At 31.1% G+C, this 25,610-nt stretch overlaps 1 protein-coding gene across 1 annotated transcript in view; it reads right to left on the bottom strand.

Annotated features, from left to right (window-relative positions):
- The window catches only part of LOC129744231 (histidine decarboxylase), a 66,213-nt gene extending 53,436 nt beyond the window's left edge, over nucleotides 1-12,777 (bottom strand). The window contains exon 1 of the mRNA XM_055736650.1: nucleotides 12,760-12,777. The gene's annotated coding sequence lies outside the window, so the exon portion shown is untranslated. The remainder of the gene's footprint in view (nucleotides 1-12,759) is intronic.
- Nucleotides 12,778-25,610: the final 12,833 nt, after the last annotated feature.

Here is a 25,610-nt window from a genome sequence, read left to right as displayed (position 1 = left end):
GAGAAGAAAACACTCTCACATAAATTTTAATTAAAAGCCTATCAACAGTTAAATTTGAATTTCAAGTAATAGTAATAGTAGCGACTTTAAACACTGTTGAATTTTTTCCCCAAAATTGTTGAAAGAATGTTTTGAATTCATTTTCTAAACATATTTTGACGTACCAATGATTTAAAGCGAAACGAAGTTCGTACGGGTTCAGCTAGTCTTGAATATATGTGTACTTTTGTGCCCCCGACGTATATTTGAAGCATTTTTACAACATTCAAGTTTATTATAAGTACATATAATGCAGCTAAAGGATTTATGCAGTTGTTTCTCTGTGTCAGACAATATATAACTTTCTAAGCCTTCATCTAAGTAAAAATGTGTTTTTTTTTTGCTTGAGAATAAACTTATTGACCTCTTACTAAGCTATTTGTGCAAAACAATACAAAAATTAATTTTCGAAAGTTTAAATTGTTCAAATTGTGTAAGAAATGAGATGAATTTGTATACATTTATTAAGGATATATAATTACCAATTGGAATTTAAATGCATTTCAATTGTTTGAAATCTTTCACATTATTGAATTAAGCTAAAATTTTTTCCAGCTAATTTTTTTAATTGTCCTCCAAAATGCACATTTTTATTAAATTTGCAGCTTAAGAATTTTTATAATTAGTATGTGTTTCAGAACTATCAGATTTTGAAGAAATTTCAACGTATTAAATCTTAAAATTGTGGAGATTGAAATTATTAGAAATACTTATTTCATTTTGACCTCCATGGGTTTCTTCCGTGAAAAATGTATTTATTAGGAGAGAATCTCCTCAAAAATGTGGCAAGAAAATTTAATTTGAACCTGAAAAACCACTTTTTTGGATTCTTCCTAACAAAATGTGTTGAAATCTCATTCATAATTCAGTCTCAATGCATTTCCTTCCCGTAATAAGAATATTATGCTTCAATTCGGCATGTAACCTTCTGGTAAACAAATGATGAACAAATAAAACGAAATGAGAAGCTCTTCGAGAATCATACAGTATTAGACTATGCGGCTTTTATAATGTTAATTGAAAATTACATACTTTAGGAACCACAGCCAAGTTTCTCATCAAATTTAAAGGATAGGGGAGAGTGAGGTATCGAAAAAACGAAAAACGGGGGAGAAACGTGGGCCACTTTTAATATCTCAGATGTGTGTTGAGATAAAAATCTTGAACCAACAGTCATCGTCGTCGCTTTGCGTGAGCATATATTTCTATATTTTGTTGACTTAAATACGCATCATATGCTTTTTCTATTTATCTAGCTAAACAAAGTTAGAAAAATTAACATTCATAATTGAAAATACACCTGCTAATTGCATCGATGGGGAACCTAAAGTTCATAACAAAAATATGCTCATATGCTTATAATCTCAGGTTTGTCATGATCTTTCACGTGGAAAAGGAATTTTTGATGAATCATCAATAAGTCACACAAACGCAACCAATTTGCAAATCATAGCTTGTGGGGAATCGTGGGCCACACATCTTTAACCACCTTTATTTTTATGTTTATTCTGAACTTAAAATACGTTTTCCCTATCTGTAAAGTTTTTTCTTATGCCAAATGAAAAGTTATGAAAAATATTTTGTCCATCTATATAAGGAATTTTGCTAAAACATTCGCGAGTCAGGTTTTGGAATCTATTCGATCATACACAGCTCTCTTTTTTATTTCATCATCTGAAATAGCTTTAAAATAACGAGATGAATTATGAAATCACAGTTTTGGGTCAACTGATAAACTTTGCATGTTATTTGGTCAATGTGGATTTAGTGGCTCACGATTCCCCTCCATTTTTCAAAATCCAAAAAATATTACTTTTTTTTTTAAAACAGTCAGAATTTGGGGAAAACAACTTATTAAAATAAAAAAAATGCCTTATGATACCTTGAAAATGAAGAAAACCATACCATTACCATTTTTTATTTTCATTTATCTTTTATAATAAAGAAGTTATGGAACAACGAAAAAAAGTGGCCCATGATTCCTCACTCTCCCATACTATAATTTGAAACTTTTTAGAAAAGAGGGGAGCACACTTTGCTCCAGTTTCTTGGTAGTCCTTATTTACTTTATAGTGTTTTTAGTTGTACTATTTCGATTAAGTAAGAAGCATTTGCATTGATGGGATAAGCGCTTTTGCCAGCGCAAAATGTTCAAAGTAGTCTTTATTTCCATGTTTATTGACAAAGCAATGTAGAGTAAGAAAGTTTCATGTATTAAGATGGAGTAAGCATTCCAGAATGTCCAGTTATTTAGTAAAAATTTCAAGACGAATCTGGCTTGACCCGGATTCCCGGTTTTTGTGGAAAACTTTATTGACATTGTTTGCAAAACTAAGCAGTAAATTCAAATTAAGTGATGATAAGTTTTGATTTTCGTATTCAATATACAATTTTTTTGAGCTGATAACAATTATTTTTGTTTTCTATTTTTTATTAATATTGGATATTGGAATTTGAATTGGAATATTGGAATTGGAAATTGATTTCAAACCATTTTCTTTCATGTTTCTCTTTTAATTGTAATCGAATAATGCTCGAATTATGCTCAGAATCGACAAAATATTCCCCAATTTTTGAATTGGAAATTTGAATTAAAATGGCCGATGTTTTCTTGAAGATTTTCCTAAAAATGTAACGGATTCTCCCGACCCGGAAATGGAATGCTGCGGATTCTGGAATGCTCAAGATAGAGAACATTTCACAGAGTTTAATCGTATTAAAAATTATGCAAATATCACAAACTATGTAGAGATACTTTAACCAAATGCTATTGGTTAGTTTATGTCGAATACTTTCGCTAATCAATGAGACATTATTAGGGGAGAGTGGGGTATCGTGGGCCATGGGGAAACGTGGGCCACTTTTAATATCTCAGACGTGTGTTGAGATAAAAATCTCAAACCAACTGTCAACGTCGTCGCTTTGCGTGAGCATATATTCCTATATGTTGTTGACTGAAATACGCATCATATGCTTCTTATATTTATCAAGCTAATAAAAGTTAGAAAAAATTACTTACATAATTAGAAAAACACCCGCTATTTTCATCGATGGGGAACCTAAAGTGCATAACAAAAATATACTCATACGCTTATGATCTTAGTTTTGTCATGCTCTTTCACGTGGAAAAGGAATTTTTGATGAAACATCAATAAGTCACACAAACGCAACCAATTTGCAAATCATAGCTTGTGGGGAATCGTGGGCCACACATCTTGAATCACCTATATTTTTATGTTTTTATACACATTCAGAACTTAAAATACGTTTTTCCTATCTGTAAAGTTTTCTTATGTCAAATGAAGAGTTATGAAAAATATTTTGTCCATCCTATATATGAAATTTGCCAAAACGTTCGCGAGTCAGATTTTGGAATCTATGCGATCATACACAGCTCTCTGTTTTATTTCATCATCTGAAATTGCTTTGAAATAAGGAAATGAATTAGGAAATCACACTTTTGGATCTACTCATAAACTTAGCATGTTATTTGGTCAATTTGGATTTGGTGGCCCACGATTCCCCACCATTTTTCAAAATCCAAAAAATATTGCTTTTTTTCAAACAGTCAGAATTTGGGGAAAATAACTTATTAAAAATTTAAAAAAATACCTTATGATACCTTGAAAATGAAGAAAACCATACCATTTTTTATTTCAATTTATCTTTTATAATAAAGAAGTTATGGAACAACGAAAAAAGTGGCCCATGATTCCCCATTCTCCCATATAGATTTTATCTCCGAAATCGTTTAAAATAAGCTCTAAATGGTTTAAAATTTGCATCAATTATCTTTCAAAAATTGCATAATAAGTATTTCTTCATAATCATGCTGAATGTAAATTCCTAACAAAATTGTTTCTAATCATAACGTTTTGATTTGATACTCTTAAATGATTTTTCAAATGTTCTAAATTGGAATTATATTTTTTTGAATAAACTGCAGTTTTAGACCGAATGCAAATTTCGACAAAATGCAGAAAAAAACCGAAAAAGTTTTGAATTGCCGAGGCCTAATTTCTTGGAGAATATTGTATTTTGGTTTAGTTTAAACATATTTTATTGAATTTAGCAAAATACTCATTCGTTCGGGTTTAAGCCTAAAAGTAAAAATTCTGAAAATCCTATAATGACCTTTTTTTAAATGTTTCTCGTAGAGTGAATTTTATTCCCATAAATTTGTTCCCTATGTGTTATATCAAAGCATTATTAAGATCAATTTGTGGTTCGTTGATTTGTACCTAAATAAATAAATGACGTAAATTATAGAAAATGAGTTGTTGAGCTTTCTTGAATGATTTCCATATCGCACAATTTGATTCAATTGAAAATTCCAATAACTCAAAAACAATGTGTTTTTATATCAATTAAAAAAACAGTGAAGTATTTAAAAACATTCTTTTTTTCATAACAAATAACTAAATATTTCACCAAATTTTTTTCATCTGCTGCAAATGAATTCCAAAATATTCAAAAAAAATACTCAAAGTTCCTATCAAATTGGTTATAAAATATCACACTTGAAAGCTCTTTTCAATTTCAAATTATCGAAATACCGATAAGAGAATAATCGTTTGTGCGTAAGTTTTTACGGCTTATCACCGCTGGACTCTAAATATCCAGCGAATCAGGTTTTCGAAATTCGATGCGTCCAAAATACATCCATACATTTTTGGTTAATCCTTCGACGCGGCAGATTTAATCCTCTGTTAAGACCCAATACCCAAACACCAGACAAGAAAGCAGCAGCAGACAAACTTTCTTCCAATCTCCGATGCAACCATCAAAATGTCACAAAGTATTTATTATCGAAGAAGAAGACGAAGAAGGTAGTGAGATTTAAAATGAATAAAAAAAACCAAAAACCATCAACTCCCTCTCATTCAAATCCAATTCCGAGAGTCACCTCACACACACTGATTGTCCAAGTCCAACTTCGAACGACACTACTGTCATCTCATTCGCATAAACCATCATATATTATTGACATTTGGGATATTTGTTTTTTTTTCGTCTCTTCATATCATTGGGAAAGGATTCGAAGAGCGTCGAGGGTGCGTCGTCGTTGTCGCGAGGAGGGCGAATTAAATATTCAAATTTATTTCGCTACAAGTGAAGAGAGCCTTTGCCGTATCGTCATGTCGAGTCGATTAAACGTTTGCCATTTAAAAACGAAATAATCCGATTTGTTTTACATATCTGGAGGTATCTGCCAGAATGTGTGACGAGTTTGGTGTTTCTTGGAAGTGACTGGAAACTGTATTTTCAACTGCAATTGTGGTTTTTAGGCATGAATCTGAGCTATAAAGTTTTAATTGAAAATTTTGGCTGCTTCTTAATACCATTTCGTGCAAATTTTATTTTATTAATTAAAATCAATATTAAACACCAGTAGGTTCCGTTATCTGTGGGTTTTTTTTCTATTTCATATTTGTTCCTTTTATTTTTTAAGGGACATCTTTTCCTATCATAAGCATTTGTTTCTTCCCTGGGCTCTTTGATAGTTTACTCTTGGAAAAAACATTGAAAATTCTTCTCTTGGAATTAAAACATTACATTATCAACTTACTTTTAACCCATTTAACTTATTTTTGTTCTAGTAGTAAAATCCAAGATAGCGTAGTTTTATGATTACAAACTTATTTTGAACTAAGTAAAAGTTTATCGTTTGAGAATTTTTTTAACAATCTGCCTATAAATTACATAACTACAGGAGCTAGAAACTCAAAACTTTTTCGGTTGTAGTTTTTAGACGTTCCAACCGTTTCTTCCTCTATTTGGAGGTCTATTAAAACAAATAGTTATATTCTTATTTATTTCTTCAATTTAAAATTCAGAAATAACTGAGAAATTCCAACTTTTGAGGAAAAAAATTTTAACATATTTTCAGACTTTTTGTAGTTTTTTCTGGACCTTGCCTCGGCACGGCTTTTATATTACATCTTCCATAATTATTTTTCAGTTAGGATAATTTTTCTAAATCAATCCAGCATTGTTGTTACTCTTGGACTTAACTGTAAATAGTTGTTTTAGATCTTAAAACACATAGTACAGGGATTTCTTAGACTACCAAAATATTGATTAATCAAAAATTAGCTGAATTTCTTGTTTTTTCATGTTTTCCAGTTTTTTTTACAGGTGCGGAGGAGACGGTGGTGATTATATTTTTTTCCAAAATCGACCAACAAAACCAACTTAAATTTTTACTAAAAGAAGGTTCATATAGAGAGGGGGAGAGGAGTTTTGCACACTGCTCCTTCTCCTTCTTATTGGACTCATTCAAAAATATTCTGAAAAATTCCTAAATAACAGAAGAATCATAAACTTTTCTAACCAATTTTCTATATAAACTTATTTCGACATCATTTGATAAAACTTCAATCTTCAAATGTATGATTTCCCATACGATAAAATTTAGATTCAAAGAATCTTCAAAATTCAAAGACTATTAGTATTTTGTATACCAAGGAGGCAAAAAATATCGTCTTTTGAGCTCATTAAGGAATCTTTCGTAATAAATGTCACTTTTTCAAATTAAATTATTAAACTTGATGTTGAAAAGGAAAATTATGAGGTGTCTTTTGATCACCTCTTTTCCTGAACTTCTTCCGATCAAGGTCAGCGTAAGGATAACACAACGAAATTAAAATTGATTTCCATTTGCAACTATACGTTTGAAAATCAAATATTTGAAAAATGTTTTTGATTATCAATTCAAAACAAATTTAAAACTCATATATTTTTTTTTGCATTTATTTAGGACCTTTTTTGGCATTCGGGTCCAAACTCATTTATTTAAAAATTGTATAGATTTAATTTTCTGAATAACGATTCGTAAAAATTGTTTGGTTTATATTATCTCTGTACTTCTTTTTCATTGTGAATTTTTGTTCTACATCAAATAAAATGTATATTTGTCTTTCAAACCCCAAATCTAAATAGTAATTCAGTTGCAGAAGTCATTAAAAAAAAGATTAATAAATAATTCCATACTTCACACAAAGGGCATTCTTGCTAATTCATTAGAGCTTCTGATGTCTGGAGCATTTGAAACTCTGCTTTCTTTGAATTAATCCTAATTTCAAGCTCTCATACAAGACATGTTGAAACATTTTCCAACCTTTAAGCAAGGTTTCCGAAATCATAAAAAACTACTTTGTAATTTGACAGAACTTGAGCAAATTTTCATCACAGAATCTGTGTCACAGAACAAAGTGTTTAAAATTTTTCACAAATTTCACAGATTTTTTTAATTTTGAAAGGATTTCCAAAATTATATTTTTTGGCCAATATCAAATTTAGATTACTCACTTTGAATAAGAAAATTTGATAATATTGGTAATGTTTATTTATTTTGCCCAACTAAATTGTAAGAATTTCAAGGATATAGCATCACAGAAAATATTTACAGAATTTTTGAGTAAAATCACAGATAACCAGAACTTTTTATTCTCAAAAACACAAAATTTTTTTCGGTCACCTTGCCTGTAATGGATGAAAAGCAATTTAACCCTTCGTTTTGAGTAGTAAGAAATTTGCAACAGAGAATGTAAGAATGAAGAGAAATTTTTTTTCCTAAATTCAAACATTATTCCCGATGATGATTGATTTTTAAAATATTATTCAAAGTCATGAAATGATGGATCTATTTCTGATAGCACGAAACAGTAAATTTGGGCTGGTTTGGACGTGTTGAATATTATAAAAATAAATTTATGAATTTTTTAACAAAATGAAATTTGGGTTTAAGAGGGTTTACTTTGAATAATTGTAACAATGTTAAACGAAGGATAAGAAATTTAAACGTGGTTAGACTGCCAGTAGAAGTCCTCCGCCACTAAAGCGCCTATCAGAAAATTCATTTTTCACCCCTATGGAAAATTTGACTGCAGTTTTATTTTTTTACCGAAACGGCGAATACCAATTTTTGTATAGAAGCTCGAGAATTTCGTGTATTTTGAAACAGTTTTTTTAACCTTCCTCCATAGGACCGCGCATGTTCTCATTAATGTACTGTTTGAAAACTTCCTTGTTTTCATAAATATGGATAATCAATTCAATATATATATATATATAAAAAGCAATTTCTGTATGTTTGTTTGTTTGTTTGTTTTTCCTCTATAGACTCAGCCGTCTTAAGAGCTAGAGATCTGAAATTTGGCATGGATGCTCATTAGGACCAGGAAAGATGAAAAATGTTTTCAGATTTTCGGATGACCCCTTCTGAAGGGGGTCGTCCATACAAGACAAATATTGTTTTCGTGATATTGACGTTAATTTTCGTCGGATCGTGTTGAAAATTTGCGCATGAGTGTTTTGAAAGATGGGCAATTGATTTCAGGTGTCAAATTTTGTGTAAGGGGTCAGCCAAAGGGGTCGTCCATATAACCTGTTTGCTGTTTTTGAAATATTGGCGTTATTATACATCATATTCAGCTGAAAATTGTTACACGATAGTCTTGAGTGACATGCAATCGATTCGAGGTATCAAATTCAGTGTAAGAGGTCGGCAAAAGGGGTCGTCCATATACACTTTTCAATATCTTAGTGATATCAACGTTTTTATACATCGGATTGGGATGAAAATTTGCACATAGGAGTTATTTGGGACAAACAATGGATTTCACTTATCCAAATTAAAAACAGGGGTCTGCCAAAGGGGTCGTCCATATTATATATTCACTGTTAATGCGATATTGTCGTTATTATACATCGGATTCAGATGAAAATTGGTACACGAGGGTTTTGAGGGAGGAGCAATTGTTTTCAGGCATTAGATTCAGTTTAAGGGGCCGGCAAAGCGGGTCGTCCATATTAACCTTTCAATATTTTTGCAATATCGTCGTTATTTGACATCGGTTTGGAATAAAAATTTGCACACGGTAGTTTTCGGGGACGGGCAATCGATTTCAGATGTCAAATGTTTTGCCAAGGGTCGACGAAAGGGTTCGTCCATGTTAATCAATTTTTCACTGTTTTAGCCATATTGACGTTATTATGCAATGGATTTCTTTGAAAATTTCTACACGGCAGTTTTGAGGGAAGGGCAATCAATTTCAGATATCAAAGATTGTATAAGAGGCTATCGAAAGGGGTTTAACTTTTTGGCAATAATTGCGTCACAATTTATAGACGGGGGTTTTTCGCACGGTCAACTGATTCCTGATTTTAAATTTAGTAGCAGACGACAAAAAAAGTAATCGTCCAATATTTTTGCAATTATTTCTTAACAATGAATTCGGAAGTGCATCTGGAAAATGTTCGGCAATTGACTTTCATACAAACTGTTCATGACATATTCCAAGTTCAAAACGAAACGGAGTTCGTATGGGATCAGCTAGTGATTTTATAAAAAATACTGCACAAACAGTAAGTTATATTTTAAAATTGGATTTATGCCGTTTCAAGCAAATCCCTTTTTGAGAATAAGTTCGGTTTAAGAGGGTTAAAATAATCAAATAATATATGTCATTTACACTGCCGGCCAAAAGTTTGGGATCACCCGCTAAAAAACATGCAAATTTTGATCGTTCTTATCTCAGCCGTCTTAGGACATATTACAAATCTTCTGATCTCATTTCAAAGATAATGAGCAATAGCTATTTCGGAGGTATTTTGCCCATAAATAATGTTTTAGTTTTGCACCTAAAACTTAACCTAAAGTTAGAACATTTTCAAAAAATCGCACTCAATATTCAAAGCCAATCATCTCGCGATAGGGTCAACCAAATTTCAAAACTTGAGTTGCATTAGAATCCTTATTCTATACTTCTCAAAACACAATCCAAAAAAATGTGTGCAAAAAATTAAGAATGTACTATTAATTAATGAAATAGACACTTAAGTTATCGTCCAAAAGTTTGGGAGTCTGCTTGATATTCTTGACGTTTTCACAAACTCACTGGATTTTATGCTAAAATCAGATAAAATTTAAACAGGTTATCAAACTTAATGAAAAAAAAAGAAAATTGTGAATCATTTGAGATTTTCTTAATCACAAACATTTTTCGTGAATAAAAAGAAGTTGAGATTTTTCCTTGTGTTGTTTTTATGAAAAAAAAAAAAAAAATGAATACATGAATTCATATTTAAGACCATTACACCTGATTATACATTCAAATATAACATTTTTGATATCCGGAAATAATTCGTTCTCAATTTAATTTTTATAAGCGAAGGTAGCCAGAATTTTTACCGAACATATTTAGACAGGGTCAAGTCGGGAATTTAAAAAAAAAACCTGGCAAAACCGGGGATTTGATTTTAAAACTTCCAACTCAAAATCTGAGCAAAGTGGATCAAAATCATGAGATTATTCAATTAAAATCAAAAAGAAAACACTTGAAATATTTTTTCCTCCCTTCAAAATTTATCAGGAGGTAAGAAATCGTATTTAAGGCTTTCTTTAAACTCATAACGATTATTAAGATAAAAAATGCTTAAAAATTGTTTTTGGCCGCGAAAATGTTAGATTACAATCACTCAATTTAAGGTTTTTTGGTGAGTTTTTGTAAGTGAAATAAATAAATCCGGGCAAAATCTGGGATGTTTTCATCTAAAAAGGAGCAACTGGCCTGGGCTGCACTTTTTCTAAATATAATGTGAAAAATACAGGCAGGTCCGGTTAAAACCAGGAAATCTGGCAAGCATATTAAAAGCACCATTACTCAATTTGTTTTGTAGGCATAATTTATTTGAACTTCGAAAAACCGACGAAATATCAAAGTGTTTAAGAAGTTGAAGTTAAAACGTTGAAGTTGAAGTTGAAGTTGAGTTGAAGCGTTAAAACAAAACTTGTTTTGTGAATTTTAAGCTTGAGTTGTAGGTAAACGTAAATAAAAGCTTCGAAATTTAAATGTTAAGCTATGATCATTTAGTAACCGGACACTTCATTTCGGTAATAGCTTCGTTACTAGAGCTCGGATATGAAAAACGTTAGTATAGTTATGTTGGTTATGAAAAGGATTATCTTGCCTATTTTTGAAGATTTTTGAGTTAACGTGTGTTTAAGATATTTACGATGCAAAAAGACGTGCTGAAAATTATTTTGTACAATTGCCTCGGAAATACAGACCCCGTTCATTTTTGGCAACACGCTCGTACATTTTATGTTGCCAAAATCGAATGTTGCCAAAATCGAACGGTTTTTTTCTCCACTTTTTATCAGTTATTTTCACAAAATAACTAATATTATTATCAAAAACGTTATTTTTAGTCAATTTCCAACCATATCTAGTAATTTTTGATTTTTTTCATCATGTTTTTGATGCATTTTGCACTTATCTTGTTTTGTTTATAATGTTTGTTTTCATTTGCCTTATTTGTTGTTTTTTTCGTTCTTCATCGTTTTTTAGTTGTTTTTAGTCATTTTCAGTCTTTTGTTTGAATTTGTTTTTTAACTTTTTGAATTTTTCATCTTTTTGTTATTTTTAGTACTTAATAAATTTTTTAAAAAACTTTTGTTTTTATTGTTGCATTTTATCACCATTTCAGAACACAAAAACGTATTAGTGGTATTTGTCTGATTTAAATTGATCCTGTCATAACGAAAACTAAATTGTAATGTTGTTTCTAAAAACCGTTCGATTTTGGCACATGTGCCAAAATCGGATGTTGCCAAAATCGATTGTTGCCAAAAACGAACGGGGTCTGTACTTCTTTGTCGATTTGAAGACTCATGAACTGTTGTTTTTTCCTGATTTTTTTTTTGTCCAAAAGTTTAAGAAGTATAAGGAGCCATTCTAGGATGCACACGAAATTAAAACCAAGCATCGGAGTGGGACCCTAATATGGCTAAACAGACTATGGTTATTGCAAATTACTTTGCGAATTACTGAGTGTAGACCCCTTAACTATGCAGTAAATCCGTTTCTGGCAGACAAAAAGTGATGCCTAACTAGAAGGCACCAAGATAATAACTAATAATGAGCATTTCCATAGATCGCAATCTCTGCAACCGGTTTTTACGGCATTAGGATTTTCTAGGTTAATTTGTGTGAAATATCATGATTTTGCAAAGGTTTGCTTCTGTGGTAAAAATAATAGGTCAATACATGACTGAAAAAAGTGTGCAAAGAAAAACAAAAGATTTTATAATAAAGTAAGAGTATTTCTTGTAATTAATGATAAATTATTATTTTTGTATTTTTTTCATTAAATTTAACACAATATTAACACCTTCATTTCCTCCATGGAAAGTTTTTCGATCAACATAATAGTTTTTAAAATACACACGTTTGTAACTGCCCGGATTCTAAAATATCACAGCCTTAGAAGACAAAGTCGTCATTTTGATCAACCACAAAGATACATCGTCACTGAACCTGGACGCGCCAACTGTTAAAATGAAGCCTCATTTTGACTTTGTTTGGACCGTATGAAGTTTTTGTTCTTAAAAAAACAAATTAACAAAATTGTTGTCCAGTACTTGAGCAAAAAAAAGTTAGGATTTTACAATTTTTGCCAAAAAATATTTTTATAACCTAAAATCAGTGAAGCAGATCGCGTGAACTAACAGAAAACTTGCTGATCTTCCTAAGAAAAAGTATCAATAAAATAGTTCCTTTAACAAAAGCGATTACAATTTTTTTTCCTTGTTTAGCCACTTTCACTGAGTAGGTATGTTTCCAATAACTATTAGTTCTTCAACAAAAAATTGCCACAGGTGGTTTTTTCCAAGTCCTCTTCAGATGCACTTTTTCTTAACAATCACTGACTCACACAAAATTTTCCCCCAATTTTTTCAACCATCCACCGGAAAGGCGATCCTTGATAAACTCCCGCACGGAACTGATAAGATTCTTATCAGCGTTTCCGCTTTTATACCCAAATCTCGGAAGGAATCCCAGGAGATCTCCACCCACCACCGAATGACCTAGAGCAATCATCACCCAGCTCCCTAAAGTAAGTCGTTGTAAAAAAGCAGAGGACAAAACATTTCCAGCATCCCCCCACTTCCAACAAGATTGACCAGCTGACTCTCATTGGCGTCAGGGATGTTTGCTTCCTTTTCCCTTTTAGAACAGATTTTGTTTCATTCATAAAATCCTTGACAGCCCAAGACATGCGCACTTGAAGGGAACAAAACGGGAAAACGTTTCCTGTTTTGGATCTGCAAATGCATCGCATTGGGTAGCAAAATAGTAACCTTTCTATGCGATCGTTGAAGTCTTTCCTAACAGGATTAACTAGATTGAATTATTACGTTCTTCGCGGAGGGAAGGAAAAGCTTAGCATAGGCTATTTGTTTCACGGTACAAGCAAAGAGAAAATTTGGCGACAGAGTTTGTTCAAAGTGAGAACCAGTCTGGTGGAAAGTTTTTGTAAGTGGAAATGGATGATTTTTTTTAATCCAATATTTATTGTATTGTAATTTTATGAGTTTCTGCAGAATTTTTTTCCCTTTTTTACCTCAATTTAATCAAAAATATTTTTACTGTTGATTTTAAGTATCTTGCACAGCAAAAACAAATCGTGTAATATTAGATTGAAAACAATGCACGGAAACGGAACATAGTTTTTGGTCCAAAATTTTATCATGGTTACACTGAGGCGTGCAAATTTAGACCAAAAACGATGCACGAAAAGGGAACAGCTTATTGTCGTGTAAAAATACACAGAGTTGTTAAATTTTAGATTTTTAATCAGAATATTTGCAGTTTTTAAATAACATTCAGACATTATGAGTGTTATGAAAAGAAAAATACACTGTTTACAATTATTAAACATATATTTATAAAAAAAAGTCAATAAGTAAGTACTACACCCTTCTATCTTAACCTTAATCTCCCTTATAATCCTAACCTTATATCCAAACGTCAAGATGCTGAATCAAAAGGGGTTTTTTCACAAATGGCTTGGATTGTTCAGGTAAATTTTTATCCAGGCAATCATATTCCGGATTCCACACACTGCTAAATCTGCCGTCCCTGTAATCGATAAAGAATTGATTAATTTTTAACATCATTCGTTTTTCTTTCACTTTAGAAACCTATCACTTTCAGAAAATTTTATCTTATAACGAAGATACTTGTTTTCCGAATAATGATTCGACTGGCAAATGGCACAGACAAACAGTACAAATTAGATTTAAATTAAGCTGATATATTTTTTGTATAACTCCTGTATCAGTCAGAAATCTCTAGATTCTTGGCTAGAATTATAAATCTTTTCATGTATGTTTTTTTCAAAAGGGTTAGTAAGTGCTTTTTCTAATATCTAATTTTATGCTTGAGATTATAATATTTTAAAATTATCATTTCAATCATAAATATTCTTGTATCTTCTTTTCGTCGAATAATCCTTAAACTTATCTAAATTGAAGATCGAGAAGCAAGCAAGAAGCAATAATGAAAAAAATCAATATTTTGAAAATAAATAATAATTTTAAACATAAAACTCTTAACTGAAAATTAATTCTTTTGCAAAAAAATACCAGCAATAAAGAAAAAATGTATAAAAAAACAGAGCTGAATAAAAATCTTACAAAAATGTTTTAAAGCGGGGTAATTTTTGAATAAATGGAAGTGCTGTAGAAGTGCTTCATAATCTTGAAAGCCCTCAAAACTGATATGATGATTTTTTCATCTTCAAAGCGTCAAGATTTTTATTGAAATATAAAATTCAAATTAATAAACTTTCGACATTACAATCAGGCTGAACATTTTAAACAAAAAAAAAACGAACAAAATTCAACAAAATGAAAAATTGTTCCATTATGTATTTTAAAATTAATCTTTGTTGCAGAAATCAAATCACCCACGATAATCATATATTTGATATTTTGATAACTTTAAGGGTTAAAAAAATTCGCTGGCTAAAATCAGTGTTCGGCACAAAATCACCAATCCGCTAATCGAATGCGAATTAAAACGTTCTGATAATTTTTGGTTCCGCTAATTGAGGACCGTGGCTCAACCACCCATGGAGATTTTTTCCACGAAAAATTTTCAACAAGTAAAGGGAGATTACTTAATCTTTAAAGGTAGGGGAGAGAGGGGTAACGAAGGCCATGGGGAAACGTGGACCACTCTAAATATCTCAGCTGTGTGTTGTGATAAAAATCTGAATACTACTGTCATCGTCGTCGCTTTGAGTAAGCATGTTTTTCTATATGTTAATGACTTATGTACGTATCATATGCTTCTTTTATTTGTAAATATACTAACGTTATTAAACAAGCACCTTCAAAATTGTATTTGTGGGAGGAAAAGGAATTTTTGATGAAACATCTGTAAGTCGCAACTAATTTGCAAATCATAGCTGGTGGGGAATCGTGAGCCACATTTTGTGAGGTATCTTGGGCCACCTATATTTTTGTGTTTTTATAAACATTCAGAAATTAAAATAAATTTTTCCTGTCTGCAAAGTTTTTGACCATTTTTTCCAATGCGATAGAGACGAACATGAATCTTATATAGGGAATTTAGCCGAAACGTTCGCGAGCCAGGAATAAGGAACGATTCGATCATACACCACTCTCTTGTCTCTTGTCAATTTGGTTTTGGTGGCCCAAGTTTCCCCACAGTTTAAAAGAAAAACTTTTTTTTTTAAACAGTCAGAACTTGAGAAACTAATTTATTGAAAAAATTAAAAAAATCTTCAAAAATGTAGAAAACCTTTCCGTTTATTTTTTTTCTTTTTATCTTTCATATTATTGAAAAAAGTTGCCCAAGATACACCACTCTCCACTACAGTAGTTTCTCGATTTTATCATTGTTCGATTTTATCAATACTCGCCAAATTCACGCTCGATTTTATCACGGTTATTGTTTAGATTTTACCACGCTTTTTAAGAAATCATTAAGAAACCATTTTAAGATCTAATTTTCTTTCAAACGCGTAGAGCGTCTTTGTTCATGATATTTTTTATGGTTTATGTTATGGTCTATAGGTATTGAAAAATATGAAAATGCCATTGAACTGCTTATTTTGGCTGTATAGTGTAAAAATCGTCATTTGGATTTTAAAAACGATACGTGTTTCTGATTTATTTGTTTAATTTGTTTATTTTAAAGGGTGACGTGCGCAATCCTGATTGGACAGCCTTTAGTATTATCTGAATGGATTATTTTGGAAGATCAAAATGGAATTCTGCTAGCTTTGCCTTAAAATTTTGGAAAAAGGACTAAGATTTCTGTTTTTCTATATATGAAAAATTAAGCATTATCGGCCCATAAAACAATTTCAAGAAACACACTTTAAAAGTCAAATTTAGCTAATTTCAAAATATTTTTCGAAAAGGTAAACTTTTCAGTTAATCAAATGTGTGAAGATTAGAATATTGAAATTTTAAATTTGCAGAAGAAATTTTTTGATGCATTTTTCTGAACTCTTTTTCAAAATCGACATAAGAAGTAACGACTGTTAAATTTCCATAAAAACTTAATTATTCACTTTAATTAGATGTAAACTTTAATTAGATGTATATTCTACATAATTTTGCCTGAATCAAAGCAATCGAAAGATTCCTTTTAATTCAACCACGGTAAATGAAAAGTTCATATACCAGTATTTCGATAGCAACTTACTACCTTCTTCAGTGAACGTTTTCAATCGAAAACGTTCACTGAAGAAGGTAGTAAGTTGCTATCGAAATACTGGTATATGAACTTTTCATTTACCGTGGTTGAATTAAAAGGAATCTTTCGATTGCTTTGATTCAGTCGAATCATTCAACCAAGTAGGCTCATACCACAACAGAGTACATAATTTTATTTCAAGAAAGTATCTTAAAATTGCTCTAGAGAAGATTCATTTGAACAGAAATCGATCCTTTGTGTTTAGTAGTCTTTGATAATTACATCTTATGATCAAAATTTATTAATACAAAACGTTTCAATCTCTGTGAATATTATAAATTATTGATTAAAGACGATAAAAATAATGTTTCCAACTTAAATTTTTAGTTTCGCCAAATTCACGGTTTCGCCATATTCACGGTAAATTTTTTTTCGACCGAGATATAATCGAAAAACTACTGTAGAAAATAAGAGTGTAAAGAGGAAAGTCAAAAATTGTGCTTGCCTCCTGCGGAAGTTGGTCTTAAACTACCTACCTTAGGCTTGAGACAGTCAAATTAACTACATGACAAATGTGCCTTTTACGAATTTAAACAAATATGGTTTTATTTATCAGCTTTCTATTCTTAAATAACTTCTGAAAATATTTTGAATCGTTACAGAAATTTTACAGAAGGTTTCAAATCAAATTTCAACTGTCCCCAAAACTTCAAGTAATTTGAGCTCTGCGAAAAAAGTTATAGAGGTTTTCAATTGCTTTACATTTTCTTATTTTTTATAAAGTTTTAAACCAAATAAAATTTAAGATATTTTTGAAGCAAACATCAATCGTTTTGCAGGTTTGAACAAATTTTGTGGAATGAATTTCTTTTTTTCATTCAGTAATGTCAGAAATACTTGTAATAATATCTTTCAAATTTTAATAACTGTAGAGATTAACTTTTTTAAGATCATGCATCATTATCTTTAAAACATTATTTCTCTCAAACTGATCCATTTGGAGTAAATAAACCATATAACCAAAACGGAAAGTGATAGACAAAATTTGACAATAGATTTAAATTCAGAGTGCTTCAATGTACCAAATCATTCAATTATATGCACCAAAATGCTGCTTCTTTGAATTATCAATTAAATTCTATTATAAAATTTTCAAAATGGTCAGACGTTATTGATTTGTTGAAAAACTTTAAATGTTTCTAAAATGTTTCAAACTAATCTTTCTCATTTTTATATTTTGTCTGTCTGAATTTTAATATTCGAAAGAATTTTATTTTTGACTATGATCACTGACAGTCTTGAAATAAAATTGAACTTTTTTTTTTTATTTTATCAAATAAAATTCATTTATCAAGTATTAAATAAGTTCATTAATCTGTTTTACCTAATCGATAATTCACATTTCAATTCACGATTGATTTTTGTTTTCAAATTCAAGATACAACGATGGTGTTTTTAAAATAATTCCTAAATTGAAAATGGATAATTTACTTGTATTAAAAGATCAATAATGAAATAAAAATAGATGACGAATGACCAAGTTGGTTAAAATCGTCTATAAGTAAAAAAATAGAATAGAAAAGAAAAGAATAGAATAGAATAGAATAGAATAGAATAATAAAAAACAATCATTATCATTTTTGAGCAATTTTTTATCTTGGTGTATTTTCAACACGATTATTTAAAAATTCAGATTTTTTTGTAACCTGGTGTTTTATTTTATGAATTCTATTTATGTATATAATTCTCATGTCCGAAGTTTAGTTGAAACTTTGATTTGCATTCTTTTTCTGGTATTGAAGAGATATGGATTTCAAATTTGAAAACTAGACTGCTTAGAACAAATTTTAGTTCAGAATAAGGAACATAATTTTGAATAGTTCATCAATGACTTGCCGGGTGTGATAATCGTGAATAAAAAAATGGGTTTGAATTCATTTCCATGATTGATTGATTTATTTATAGACATCTTTAAATATTTAGTTCATTCGCCTGTTTTGAAAGGATATTAGTCAAATATAAGATTGATTCGAAATGATACTTTAAATAGGCTTATATAATTCTGTTGCTTGTAAAAAGTCTAATGAGTTGTTAAATAAATTTTCTTATTGTTTATGTATTTTTGGTACTGGTATTATTTCAGCCTTAATTTGAATTAAGAACCCCTAGCGCTTTAAGCTTGGAGCGATAAATTTTTCGGTACATTTCTAATGCATACCAAACTAACTTAATCCAACGGACTGTTTACTAAGTTCAAAGATTTTATCATATTTAGCTTACAATTTAAAAGGATTTAAGACATACATTCAAAACTCCCTTTTTATTACGAAAAACTTGTGATGTAAAAAAATTTAAAAATAAATAATGAACAGTATTTTAAAAGATTTTTTAAAGATTTTTTTTCTTGCTTTGTTTGAGCGAAAATCAGATATGAAAAAATAAATCACAAAACCGCACTTTTCCCCCCCACCACCATGAAGCGGTTCTTCCTACGGTTCTGGCACGTTTTTGTTTTTGGCATCACGCTATCAAAATTGAACCGTACCAAAGACAAACGGTTTTTTTTATCAGTTTTTAACTAGAAATAAACCGTTTTTATTATTATCTAGGCCATTTTAATTCAATTTATGATAAGTTTAAGTAAGTTTTTGCTGTTTTCATCATGTTTTAGACCCATTTCGAACTTTTCGTTTTGTTAATTTCTATCATTTATTATCTTTTATAAGATTTTTCTTGTCATTTCTAGTTTTTTGTTTGTGAGTGCTTTTAAATTTTCATGAAATTTTAAAGTTTTTCGTAAATTTTGGAAACTTTTAATTTTTGGAATTTTGAAGTGAAAAGTTGTGATGTTTGTCTAAATTATTTCAAAAGTTTATTAAAAATTCTGTCACATGTGCCGAAATTGAATGTTTCCAAAATCGAACGGGACTGTTGCGAATAAAGCTAAACAAAATTTAATTCTTTTACTTTTTTTCAGTTTGAAATTTATTTTAGTGGAAAAAAATGGATGCCAATGTCTATTCGGGGTTTTGAAAGCAAATATTTGTTTGGATAAATTGCTTGTTGAAAAAAATTCTTATTTTGGACTTCTGAGTTTCTTAAATAACACGACGCAACATTTTTTTTCGAAGTTCTAAGCATATGGAAACTCATTTTATATATTTGGTGACAATGCTTAGCTTAGCTTAGCTTGATTGACTACTCACATCCACCTTCATCATTGAACCCGAAATGCATCACTAATTTTTCAAACGTATTTTTACTGTAACGTAAGTGGTACTTGTTGTTTTATTAAGGAACTCTTTGTTTTTCAGGATCACGTTATTATTACACTTTAGCATTTCGAATTCCATGATCACAGGCGTGGCTCAGTAGAATGAATTCCACATCGCCAATGGTTGCTACTCCGTGATTGATCGAGGCCATCAATTGTGTTCAAAGGTCAAAAGAATGGTGCTTGGGACTAGCATATCATTCTAAATGCGCAGAATTGATGCTCTCTCATTTCATCATCAATAACGGCGCCGGCCACGTCCTAGTAGTCAATAGATAGACAGGAAAGAGAGAAAAAGGAATGACAGAATGATAATTTCGCGCTTTAGGACCGAGGTTACCTCTGCATCCTAGCAAATAATTATTGGTTGGAGATGTGGGTGAAGGGATATAATCAGGAAACACTTTTGACTAGTGTGATCTAATATTTTGAAACCTGTTCTCCTATACTCCTCTAATTGTTCGGTAAATTCTTTTGAATGTGATTTTTTTTTGTTGAGTTTATTGGAAGTTATTTGAACATTTCCGATGGCTGTATTATTTACAGCATTCTGCAAGTGATAAAATTTGATAATATAATTTTAAATTTAAGGTAACATGACCGAACATACAAATATTCAAACCCTGCTTATTTCGGCTATTTTGATCCCTTTTCACACAAATATTGTTTGAAACTTATTTCTTATATCAGTTTTGATGAATTATTATAAGAATTGAATTGTACGTGTTAGTAGATGATATTTCAAAACAGTTTTTAATAAATATAGTCGACTTGAATTTTTTTCATGTTGATAATTATTGCTATAGATAAACTGTAAAATTCTATACAAGTTAGACTAGGATTAAGTAGAGGCGCATTTTTATTTTAGAACGACCAATTTTATCTGAATACTTTTAAATTTTTCTAATTTGAAGTCAATAATTCTATTTTCAGGCATTTTCCTTTTTGAATGGGCGTGTTGTGCTCACACACATTTTGCTCATGAGAAAATATGTACATACAACGTTTCTGTACATTTAACATTTTTTGATGGTCTGATTTTTTTTATACACACCATTCTATTTCGTTATTTATTTCATCATAGCTCAAGGACATATATAGGCTCGTATGCAATAGAGGGTTAAGTAAGCCAAATGTTTATCAGAAATAACAACTGAATTTTGATTACTAAGCTGCTAAAAAATGACGTGAGAATGAACATTTCAAAAGAATAATTGAGTAAATTTACAATAAGCTGATGCAACAGCAATACAAACTTTTTCCCGAATGTTATTTTTTAATTTATTTAGATTCACTAAGTTTACTATGCTTTTTCAGCAACATTATGTTTCATTCTACTTGTATTATTAACTAACTCACTATTTTGTTTTCATGAAATCATATTTCTTTTTTCCGTTCAAAGACAAAAATCTGTTCTGTATCTGTTATCGCTATTCCGTGTACACAAAAGACTTAAAAGATGTTATTTAACGATATGATCTTTATAAACAACTAGGATTTAGTTAAACTTGAAATGCTTGATTTTTTCAAAACATTCGTCAGGTTTCAATAAAGAACAGAGTAATCCACTCACCAGATGTCGGTAAGCTCAACTAAGATAGACAACTTTTGCCCACCAGATGTCGGGAGTGGTGATCATCACTAGCGTTATCTATACGTGGTTCTGCCAATTGCTAACAACAAAGGATTCATTTGACCTCATTTATCAAAAATAAATCATAAATTAAATACTGCGTTATATCATCCTAGCTGTTTCTTACTTAATGTATCTATATTTTAAGACAAACTTAAAATGGACCCTTATCTTTACTTTAGAGATATATTTTATCATCAACTTACGCTATCTGAACAATGTACATATATTTGATGATTTTGGAAAAGAACACCACTTAGAAGTTGCTGTTAAACATTATTATAAAATCAAAAGTGTATACTTATCTTGCGATCCGCTGTTTAGTTGATTGGATTTCGAATATATAGAAACCCGAACATATAATTTTCGATTTTCTCTCTCATGAAAATTTACGTCAACTTGTTTACCTCTTTTAGCCAAGACTCATACCATTATTATTGCAGGGTGACGGAGCACGAGTTACAAAAAAGGCACACGATTTTATCGAATAATGGGGACAAAATGGAAATTGGAACGGAATAAATTATTTCATAGTTTTGCAAACAATTTCTACACTTTACAACAAAAACTTGATCGAACGTTCATGTACAACAGATAAAGAACACTAAAACGGCTGATACGAAACACAAATTACAATTTAAACACGCACAAATTTCGGAAAAATGCAACATTTTCTTCCGATGAAAATATTGCCACCATCACTACGGCAGGGTTGCCAAAACTCTCATTTATATATTTTGTGACAATGAGTTCAAAAATTCATTTTTTTTTCACCAGTTGATTTTGAAGATTTAATAATTGTTGAAAAATAAGGGAGGTCTCCTTAGCCAATCACGCAGATTTGAACTTTTCATAGTTGTTTGAAATATAAAGTGAAGTTAGAAATGTAATGTTGACTTCTTATAACAATGTTACAGAAAACTTCATTTTGTTTAAGAAAGAGGTTTGATTGAGTTAAAGAAATGGTATCTGAACTTTAATTCAACGCAAAAGTCAAAAAGATTAAAACATAGGTCCAAAAAAAAGTCTTTAACAAGTTATTCAATAAATTAGAACAAAAGCTTAATTACGTCCGTCTTTCAGGAATTAGAAAAAAAACTGTTATGACTTTTTATTTAAATATTTCTCGAAATTTTGAAGTTTCACATTTTTTAAGAAATTGTATCGCAGAGACAAAATTTCTCGGCAATATCTCCTTTCATTGAACGGAGCATTAAAAAATATTGAAACTTGCATTTGTTTTCCAGAAAGATTTGTCATTTAACTCGTAAAAAGTGATTTATTTGAAAAAATTCAAGCCCAACTATACTAACATTAGCAGTGATTGGTATTGTGGGGCTTAAACAAAACTTGACCAAATATTCAAAGTTCAAGACGCCAAGATCTTACAAAATTAACATGTAAAACGTAAACACCAAAAGGTTTGTTCCTCAGTAATATTTTTGCTAGAGCTATGTTTTGTATTATGAGCAATTGTTTTTAAAATCATCAAACAATCGCTCGCCACTAGAAGGGCTAATAAGTCAAAACGAAAACAGTCAGATTCCATTTGCTTTAATGATGCAGTCCATACAGATTATCATCAAGCTTCCTTGCTGGTTCTCGTTTTTTTTTTTAATACCACTCTAACACGCCAAACTTTTGCGTTCTGATCGATAACTGGCGAGTTCAAATACCTGAATTCACCCCAATTCTTCGTACAAAGACCTACTTTCTTACACAGTGCAGCAACGTTCAGAAGCCGGCCGGCAAACTCGTTCATTCAACCGAAAATCTCGTAGAATTGGAACAAACAAAAAAAAAATACAACTCAAAGAGCCGGTTATGAGGATCCCTCTAGGTGTAGTTTTATGCGCGATAACATTTTTAGTTTTATTCTCACCTACAACTATTAGTGGCGAAAGAAAGCAAAAAAAAAAACCCAACAGTGACCAAATTAATGACCCCAGCAGGTTTCCGAGGGAGGGTTTTCGGAAATCTCATCTGACGTACCCGCGATACCGGTGTTTTCGTTTGGATTTTTTTTTGTCTTGATCTGCCTCTGGTCATTCCACGTGGTGGATTTTTCATGTTCTGATTTGAACTGTTGTTCTTGCTTTGCCATGCGTTCGGCTTTTTTTTTACTTTCATTTGGGGTATGAAGCAGAGGCCAATACCCTCCCGGGCCAGAGCAACAAACGCCATCAAAATTAATGGCGGTCGGTGGGTCAGAAAGAAGCAGTGTGACAGCTCCTGGTCGATTAGCATATTTTGACACGCAACCCCTCCGAAAAACTGAAACCCACCGAAAGTAAGCCGCAAAAAAAAACTACACATTTCTAAAGGGTACTACTCCTACACCTGGCTAGAGGAACTGGTTTTCACTTTCGATTTTCTTTTTCGAGACACTTGTCTTGCTTTTCCGGTATTAGGCATGGAATGCAAAAATGCTGATGCAGCCTTTTTCAAAAAATGAGAGAATTCACTTTAAAAAAAAGTTTTTTTTGCACTCCATGAAAAAATATTTAAAAAGTAGATGAAAAGGAAGTCAAAACCTTTTTTGATAAACATGCTTCGTTCATATTATTTGTCATTTTTTTTATTTACAGATTCAAAATATCGAAAAAAAATTTCAAAAACTTTTTTACATTTTACTAAAATATAGCTCTGCTTAGCTTGAATGACTACTCACATTAACCTTTAAACATTGAACCCGAAATGCTTTTTTTATAATTTTGTAGTAAAAAATTAATAATGAACAATTCCGTTGAATTTCTCTAGTATTGTTTTTAACTCTTTATTGGTTTAACTATGAAATTGGAATCAAATGCATTTCGAATCCCATGATCGCAGGCGTGGCTGAGTAGAACGAATTCCACATCGCCAATGGTTGCTACTCCGTGATTGACCGAGGCCATCAATTTTGTTCAGTGGTCAAATGAATGGTGTCTGGGACTGACAGCACATTCACAATGTTCAAAACTGATGCTCTCTCTTTAATCATCAATAACGGCTTTTTTACTTTTTACTAAATTATATTGAACAAAACAAAAACTTAATTAGAAAGTTTGGTTTGAGGTTTGTGCATCTGAAATGTACGGCAAGAACCAAGGAATATTTAAAATCCAAAGTAATATTTTCCCAGCAAACACAAAATCGCATAAAAAATGACAACTCAAGTCATTTAAAGCGTTACTGCGAATCGTAATTCCAACTAACGCAAGTAAAAGGTCGTAAAAATCGTTACTCGAAGTCGGATTGATTGGTTTAAATCGGATTTGATAAAAAGTCCGCCATGTTTGCTGATTTTGAAGACGATTTCGTTCATTTTTGTCTTCTGCGTAGGTCAAGTGAGCAGCTTTGTTGTTCTCTCTGCGATCAGCAGTGCAAACAGTTTGCTAATATAATCAGAAAGTGTATTTCAAGAATTTTTCAATGGCAGAAGCAGCAAATATTGTCGCTGGCAACGGTTCGCTAGCGTTGAGAGAAAAAAATTTGTGCTCTCTTGCATTCTTTCAGTATGTATGAATGAGGTGTCGAATGTCGTGCAATTCGTATACTCATATCGCTTTATCCAGAATTTGAAAATATGTACATATGTATATTGCCTCCACTTTGGTAGGTAAATGCTGTTTTTTCGAGTTTTTATACGATCATTCTATAATGTACATGAAAAGTATAACAACATTTTTGAGAAATACACCTACAAAAATGTTAACCTTCAGTACAGTTCTAATTTATTTATGAATGAATAATTTGGTTTTACCATACAAATTTCAATACAATATTAAAACTTGTTGTGCTTATTCAGGACTAAATGAGTGGCTCCCAAATTTTTTAGTTGTTTTTTTTTCGGATGCAAAAACAACCAAAAAAAGATATCGGTGGTATGAAGGGCTTTCGCAAGAAGGAAAATTAAATACAAAAAATTGACGTTTGTGATGAGTGTAATATTTCATGGCAAAATGGCAAATATGTTCTGAATAGCCGAGAATAAATTGATCAAATAAAAAAAAGAATGTTAAGATGATTAATTCTATAAGCCATAAGCCATAAGCCATTCTATAAGGGGTTAGTGTATGTAGAGCATGTGTGTGTGTGTGTGTGTGTGTGTGTGTGTGTATGTGTGTGTGTGTGTGTGTGTGTGTGCGTGTGTGTGTGTGTG

The sequence above is a fragment of the Uranotaenia lowii genome, chromosome 2 (genome assembly GCF_029784155.1).
Source record: "Uranotaenia lowii strain MFRU-FL chromosome 2, ASM2978415v1, whole genome shotgun sequence".
Classification (NCBI taxonomy): Eukaryota; Metazoa; Arthropoda; class Insecta; order Diptera; family Culicidae; genus Uranotaenia; species Uranotaenia lowii.
This window is presented reverse-complemented; position numbering and strand designations above follow the sequence as displayed.